Genomic DNA, 8,530 nt, shown 5'->3' with positions numbered 1-8,530 from the left:
CTCAGCGTTCACTCAGGGGTGTTTCTTATATCCCCCAACAAGATTGATAGCTGCTTAATGACAGGGGCCACATTGGTTTGTGGCTTCTACAGGGCCTATGTAGCACAGGGCTGAGCAAACCACAGATCCAAGAAAAAAATGTGTGGCCTTGAGAAGGGAGGGAAAGGCTGGATTGGCACCTCTGAAATCCTGGTGCCCATTCTCTGTGGCAAAAGATGAAGCTCAACTCTCAGGCTCACCCCAAAACCAACAGGGAAAATGGGGGAGTCAAGCTGAAAGGAGCTCATCCAATTACCATCTTCACAATGGGCAAACAGCCGTGGGCTACGGGACATGTCTATATCCCACAAAGTGAGGTATGGATATTCTTTCCCTGAAGTTTGGCAAGATATTCTGGGGTCATATTGTGGCAGAGATCTGGGGTAGTGTTGGTAGGCTGGTGGGGGTTTCTGTCCGCCAGCGGACATGGTTTCCAGTGTCCTGTCATGCTAAAATATAGATTTTGAAAGAAGTCTAGGGATCATGTCATCCAACCCTCCCATTTTACTGATGAGGAAACTGAAGCCGAGAGGGGTAAAATGACTAACAAGCTCACATAGGTAACGAATAGTAGAGCCAGGATTCTGTCCACTCCATCTCCTTCTATACCTAGGCAGACATTTAGCATCTGGCTTCTCTCAGTCCAGAGGTTCTCTTTTGAAGGAAACTATTTGGACCCAGACAACATCCCAAGGAACAGAGAAAGATTTCATGAGAGAAGGGGAAAAAACACACACACAAAAAGACCTTTAAAAACATCAAAACAAAAAACATAAAAAAGAGAAGGCAAAGGCAATAGGTCCACACGAAGGGAAGAGAGGACAGTCCAGGTAGTGTGTTTAATTGGTGCGACACTGACAACATACAACAACATGGAGCACCAGGGGAGGGTTTGGGGCAGTTGGGGTGAGGCATGCAATTTGACCCACACAGGCACCTGTACTATCCAGCATCTGTAACATCTGGCAGCCTGAAACAACAGGTCCTGGAAACAACTCACAGCCATGATATCATCTTTTCATCTTTGTATCACACACACTCTCACATACACACATTCACATACACACACACACACACACACACACACACGGTTCCAGGCAGAAAGGCATCTCCAGCAGGGAAGAAGGCAGAGACTAGCAAGCAAGCCAACCAAAAAAAAAATTAAAGAAAAACCCACCCACCACCAGGAAACTTTGCTGCTTTTAAAGAGCCTATTGATTTGCTTCCAAACAAGACAGAACTCCTAAGTGGGGGAACAACCACTATTTACAATGCTCTCTATTTACATGTCATTTTCAACTCTGCAAAGTGTCCACTCCTGTCCACCATCTCATCTCAGTGCATCCCCACAACAACCCTGTGAGATAGGTGGGACTGGGGTTAGGACTGCCATCAGACAGAAAAGGCTCCAAGAGTGGAAGTGACGTGCCCGCCTATGGTCATACAGGAAGCTAATATGCGCAGAGCTGGGGCTGGGACCAAAATATTCTGAAGCTGTTGCCCCACAGGGTGAACTGTCAGAGCTACAAAAGACATCTATGGAAAATGAGTGGGAGGACTAGACAGCCCACAAGGTCCTTTCAGCTTCAGACTGATGATCCTAGGTCTGATGCCAATGTTATTCTCCCAAGAGGAGGAGCAGGGAAGAGAATTCATGAAGGGGAAGGGTACCTTGAATTTACCCCATCTCTAGAAAGTGGAAAACAACCAGGCCTAGTAAGGGCCCATTACTACAGGTAGGGAGGCTATACAACAGAAGATAGGACCAGCTGCATTATTCAACAAAAACTTTATTCATTCAAAAATCGATCATTGGAATTATTCTGCAGATATCTTTAAAAAAAAAAAAGGGCAAGGCTTCAGATCACAGTGACCATAAGCTAATTAATTCCGACATCCCTTGGGGTAAGGGTTGAGAGGTGGGGGAGTGGTAGCAGGCCTGGGGGTGGGTTGAGAAGTAGTTGAAAGAGGCATTGTCAGAAAACTGGAACCAGAAGCCTAAAGCATTTTTAAACTAAAGCCTCCTTCCCACCCAAACCCTTAGCTTCCTTGTCCACAAAAACAGCAGAAATCACCTGGCTGACCAACTTATACATCCCTAAGATGAATGGAGAGCCCTGGAATTGTGGGTGTAGTTACTACTTATTACCACCAGGGAGTGTACAGGGGTCTCAACATCCTGCTCCAAAACTCAGACTCAGTGTTCCTAGGTCAACAGCAGAGGCAGATTTCTAGAAGAAACTGTTTCCTGGCCTGAAGTTACTGAGCATGAGCACCCACCTCCTAGAACAAGGAGATAGTGTCTCTTTAAGAAAAGACTGACATCTGTCAAACTTAAAAGCATTTCATAAGGAAGAGATGTCAGTATAAATGATGCGTACATTTGCTTAACATTATTTGAAATGCTGCATGGCTAAATATTTAATCACTAGAAAATTATGAAATTCTCATAAGTCACCATCAACAAAAGTAGGAAGCAGACATGTTGGGAGGCAAAGGCTGGGGATCAGTGGGGATAGGAGCAGACACAGCAGGGAACAGCCCAGAATCTTAAAATTCTTGTCCCTAGCTAGATTAGATAGAACACATGGCATTGGCTCTAGTCTTCCCTGCCTGGGAGGCTCAAGGTTCCCTCCTGGTATCTGGGCATCACTGGAAGAGAAGTTTGTCACTTGTGGGCAAAGAGGGCAGGATCCAGAGAAGCAGCTCTAAAATGGGTCCAGGCATCACACAGAAATAACAGTAGAAATGGAAGGAATTCCTTCAGAGGCTGGGACACAAAATAAAGGATTTGTGGACTGGAGGACTTGCAAAAGAAAGGAGCCAGGCTAAGTGGGGGGTGGAAGATAATAGGGAAAGAATGGAGTGATGCTTTCTATGCGGATCTATCATCGAGATGGACCCGCACTATACAAATTGGAGCAAGGAAATAAATGACCCACATCTCCACCAGCAAGATAAGAATGGTCTTCTTGGAAAGCATTGTGCTACCTTTGTGGGACATGCATGTCACTAAGAGCAGGAGGGAAGAGGGCATGGAGAGCCTTCTAGAGACATACTCCACACTACTCATCCTTAATCCTAATGTTCAGGAAAATCTTTGATACTCAGCATGACCTCTTTCAAGGCAGGCTATAAATTGGCATCATCCCCACTTCACAGATAGGGAAACTGAGTAAAAAGCAAAAGGGAAAGAACTTCCCTGGGGTCACTTAAAGAAGGGGCAGCACAACTCTCAAGATTCCATGTCCTAACCCCTGGTACCTCAAGTAGGTCTCACAGGACACAAAAATGGTCTTATGTATAAGAAGGCATGAATGAAATGATACCCACCCATCCCCCACCACCACTTACTCCAAAACCACAATCTGATGAGCCAAGACACACAGAATCCCTTCCATAAGAGGTCAGAAGAAGAAAACACAGTATTATTCACAAGAACAATTCAAGAGCAGCAATGGGGGTTAACCTTTCCAAATCTTGCCATTCAGAAGCCATCTATATATGGCCCCAATTGAAAGCCATTGAAAGACTCCAAGAAACTCATCCCAAATTTAGTCTGAGGTGGGACAGGGAGGAGACATTGTACCCAAAGGAAATCTTAATTCAAATGAAATAATATTTGTAAAGCACTCAGCACAGTGTCTGGCACATAGTAGGTACTATATAAATGCATATTCCCTCCCTTTCCCTCAATTCACCAAGAAATATTTACAGTTATCAGGGGATTTTTTTAGGCTTCATCAAACACTGCATTGGTATATAGCATCCATATCAGCTAACCCCCCTATAACATGGAGGAAGGACCCATCCGCTAAAGATCAGCTTGTCAATTGCTTGTGAGGATATAGTCCACAAGAGAAAAATGCGAAAAGTAATGAAGAGCTTGAAATCACAGGCAAGTTGGCATGTCTGTCAGCTGCCTCCCTCTCTTTCCATGGGTGAGAATATCACCAAAGGAAACTCTGCACTGCAGTGCTGGTTGGGGAAGAGAGAGCCAGAAAGCTGTTGATTTTTTTTTAATTCACAAAGAGGAAGGGGGGTGGGGGGGGGAGTGAAGGAAAACAAACATTACCTTACCACCAATCATAATCTACCCTGGCTAGTTACTGCTCATCTTCCCTTTGAAAGAACCAAATCCAAAGAAAGCCAGACAGATAACCAGCCCTGCCTCAGGCATGACTAAGGACTTCAGAGCACAGTAAGGAAAAGAGAGACCTAATTCGTTAACTGGGGGGAGAGGGCTTCTCTTAAGCTATCAGAGGACCCAGATATTATTGACTGATGGTTACTTCTCTTGTAGAGCCCTGGATCAAGGGACTGAATGGAACAAGAGAAAAGTTATCCCTAGAGCTTTTGTGGGTCCTGAGCCTGTGACCTCAAATGTCCATTTCATAGAACATCAGAGCTCAGACTCATGATACCTTAGAGCTAAAAGAGACCATAGAGATTTGTCTAGTCCAACTCCCTCATTTTACCCATAAGGAAACTGAGGCCCCGAGAAGGGAAGCAGCTTGCCCAAGATCACAAAGCAAATAGGGGGCAGAAATGGAACTTGAACCCAAGTCTGATTTCCACTAAATGACACTGTCTCTGCTTGACGCTAGTAATTTTCTGTCTCATGTGGTCTTTAACATCTGGTCAGGGAGCTTAAGAAGGGGAAGGTTGCTCCCATGTAGAATTCTCTGGCCCAGCCCAGCTGTCTTTGCCAATTGAAACCCTAGAAACCCATCCTTCAGCATTCAGGAGAGAGCTGGCAGAAGTATCTTTCCATGGCTAGTGCAACAAAGGTGCTGCCCATGGTAGGAGATGACTATGGGAGCTGAGAGAGCCCAAAAATGGGTCAGGAGGAATACAGGCTTAAACAACAGTGCCTACTCAATCTCTGACCCAAGAAATTTCTCAACAACCCATCTGGTTGAGCTGAAGAAGATTCCTTACCCAGCATCACAGCCAAGAGAAAGGTAAGAGAGCTCTTTAGGGAGTAGGCAAAGAGAGAAAACTTAACCAGAAAGGGTCTTCCTTGGTTTGGAGAGAATAAGGACTCACTCCCTAATTTGCTCATACCCAATCCCCTCCCCAAGTATGTCGAGGTTCTTGGGAGGGGAGAACAAGCCTGAGCTGTATAAGAAGGACTTTCCCCAGGGAGGAAAGGAGACCCTTGAAAATACCAGAGAATAAAGTCATGAGATTCCTCTGATCCCACCCTCAGTCCCCTGGAGGTAAAATAAAAGGTGAAGATCTGGTTAAGAAATCAAAACTAGCTGCAATTCACATAACAAAACAGCACTGAGACGGGGGCATCGTGGAGGGGGAAGGAAAGACAGCCCACAAAACCCCCAAGAAAGAGGATGGTTGGGGTTTTAGGGCAAGGGGATCAGTGGCTGTAGGGGAAGCTTTGGGTTTGAGTCCTATGTGGGTTCTAAAACTCTAGATATCAAAAGGAAGACATAGCAGAGTGTTTAGATAGGGTGATCAGTCACCAAGTCCAGAATGTCCCTTCCCCAAAAGAGATATCTTTGTCAGAGAAGGGTGGAAGAGACAAAGAACTATGGAGAGGGAGAGAGGGATGTGGCCTCCAAAATGTCCAAGGTTATCTGCCCACAGAGGGACTAGGGTTTCAGGTAAGGGCAGATGTCAACCAAGTCATGCTGGGTGCCAGCTATTTCCAAGGTCAACTCCGTAACAGTTGGTCAGGGCAGGGATAGTAGGAGAATAAAAACAGAAAGACCAGGATGCTAATTCTTAGGTGATTGACATTAATTGTCACTGCAATAGGACTGAATTTATAAGGCATGCTCCCTACAGGCCAGTCATAACACTTCCCAATCATCTGGCTAAGGGAAAGTGCTAACAGCTGTAAACAGCCAGGCCTCACACATTATCCTCCCCATTTTAGACTCAAAGGAAAAACAAGATGGCAGAACATTCATCAAACATCAAAGGAAACAGAAAGTCACATGGCATCAGCCATGGAACTCTCTGGCTGGTTTTCTGTTTGTCCTTCCCACTAAAAGCTTTGGCAACACTTTCTAGAATGTCGTGGTTTAGCTATTTTTCTCAACTTCCAGAAAGAGGTTAGAGATTTCCCTGCCAAGACATACAAGTCTGCTGCCTGATACTCAATAGAATGTAAACCCCTTGAGGTCCAGGAATGTTTTGTTTTTGTCTTCATATTCACAGGGCCTGCCACCCTGCACTTGGTAGAAGCTAAACAAATGATTGTCCAATTGAGTCAAATTGATGGGCAACTACCCCTCTGAGCAAGCTTCTTTCCCCATGATTGTTCACACACTGGATCCTGGGACATAAACTTGTTCAATATCTTGTTCAATAAACATTTAGGTAAGTGTCTACTATGTGTGACCCACAGGACTGTAGATATTTAAATTTCTGTGTCTTTCCTCTGGAAAGGAAGGATCAGGGGAGGAGGGAATATGCTGAGTGGGAAGATTTGGGAATCATTTGCAAGCCTCCCAAAAGGGAGAGGAATACTTAAGTTTTTGGCTAACAGCAGCTCTTCACTCTTCTGTGAACACAATGAATTTCCCGTTCCCTAAACTCTCTGCTAAAAGAATCCATTGAGTTCTTTCCCCAAAACAGTCTTTTTTGGTGCAACCTTTGAAGAAACTCAATTTCTCTAATCTGCCCAAGACACAAAAGCAAGAAGCGAGAAAGGCATCCAGGCTAAATGAAAATCTGAATGCAAAAGCAGCTGGGGTCTCTCTCTGAGCATGAGCATGAGAGTCGTGCAGAAGAATGCTTGGGGGAAGGGGAGAAGAAAGGAAGACAGATAAGGGAAAGCAGAAAGCAGTGAGGATGCAAGGGAACCCAGGGAAGCAAGCATCTGGAAGAGAGATGGGTATGTAACCCTTTTATGAATTTCATCCCTAACCCCAGTCCAAAAACCAAGCACAGTATCTGGGAAAGTATTTTTGGCTTCTTGGCCACTGTGGGCCACCGTCCTCCTGAGCGAGCATGGGGGGGCGCGCGTGCACATGTAAACGTTTTGCCCCTGGACACTTGGGGCTCAGACATACCAGACAGCAGCAACAGTTAACAACCAATAAATAAAGATATTGATCATATATATGTATAAAAAAAACTCACTTTCCCACAAAAAAACACAATACTGATATCACGAAAAATAATAATGATAAAAATTAATAATAATAAATCATCCTAGCCACGCAGGTTGTTCTGCTGCTAAAAGGACTGGATGACAAAGAAACATCAATCATCTCCCAAACACATCTGGCCCAATCCAAGAACCAAAGCCATATTTTCCCAACAATCTTTCCAGCCACCAATAGGAAGGAAGCTGGAGCATTTTTTTTTCTGAGTAACCCAGGGCCATCATCATTCTTCAGTCTACATTTTCTAGAACAGAAGGGCATTTTTAAAAATGTCTGTTCCAAATAAAAAATAAAAGCATGGGCATGAGAGAGAAAACAATGAGGCTCTTCTGTGATGCAGTAGGTGTCCTTGTTCTGCAGATAATCGCCGCTGTTTTTCCTCCGACAAGCAGAAGTTGGCAAATGGAGACAGTGACTTCAGGGCACAGTAAGGGGATGCGGAGGGTGAGAAGGAATGGGGGAAAGGGACCTCACATTTCGTGTGCAGCCCTGCTGTGCGTAAAGGAAGGCTGGAGAGAGATAAGTGGACGAGCTTCATTACTGAGGTGGTCTGATGGCACAGAGGGAGGCAGGTGGTCTGCAGGCATCTGCAAAGTAGATCGGAATGAAGACAGGGTTAAGAAGGCACCTAGTTGCATCATGGGCTGCTGAGGGGGGTTACAGTGTCTCTCTCCCCGTTTAGGAAAAGAAGAAAGTCATTCTGTTGTTGAGTAAGGGCCTGCAAACTCACCTAGCTCACTGTATCTAGCTTGCCCCAAACTAGCCCATGCTTCCCATTCAGATATCCACTTGGATTATCCTGCCACCTGCCTCAAAGCTGCCCTGAAATCACGACCCTAGGCCCTGTGGGGGCAGTCAGTCTGCTCAGCTTTGGAACTCACACTCGGACTGAGCTGTCTTGATTCGTAAGTAGTAAATGCAAACTCACCTGTGCCACCATATCTATGATATCTTGTCTGAGCCATCTTGCGGTCTGGGCCAACCCCAGCCCTATTCCCCTCCACTGCCCACCCCCAACCCTGCCCCATGCCCTTGCCCTAATCCCAGCTTTCCCCATACTGCTCTGGGCAATGAAAGCAATATTACCATTGCTTGTAGAAAAGGCATGTCATATGTATTTTTGGACACTGCAATGTGGGAATTTGTTTTGTTTGACTATATATATTTGTCATATGGGTAGTGGGGAAAGAAAACTGATATTTGTTAAATGAAGATAAAATTAATTTATAAAAAGGCAAGTTGGTTGGTTGCCCTATAAGTCACTTCACCATCCATCCCTGTTATCCCAAAGACCAAGATTCCTTTCTCTAACTGCCACTCCCCTACACGCGCTATCTCGGCCATTAGAACATAAT

General features: G+C 45.1%; 1 protein-coding gene across 1 annotated transcript in view; it reads right to left on the bottom strand.

The window, feature by feature from the left end:
* Nucleotides 1-859: 859 nt before the first annotated feature.
* Nucleotides 860-8,530, bottom strand: part of NCS1 (neuronal calcium sensor 1) — a 96,659-nt gene continuing 88,988 nt past the window's right edge. The window contains exon 8 of the mRNA XM_036751508.1: nt 860-7,762. The gene's annotated coding sequence lies outside the window, so the exon portion shown is untranslated. The remainder of the gene's footprint in view (nt 7,763-8,530) is intronic.

The sequence above is a fragment of the Trichosurus vulpecula genome, chromosome 3, assembly GCF_011100635.1.
Source record: "Trichosurus vulpecula isolate mTriVul1 chromosome 3, mTriVul1.pri, whole genome shotgun sequence".
In the NCBI taxonomy this organism is placed as follows: Eukaryota; Metazoa; Chordata; class Mammalia; order Diprotodontia; family Phalangeridae; genus Trichosurus; species Trichosurus vulpecula.
The sequence above is the reverse complement of the archived record's forward strand: the minus strand, read 5'-3'. Positions and strand labels throughout refer to the sequence as shown.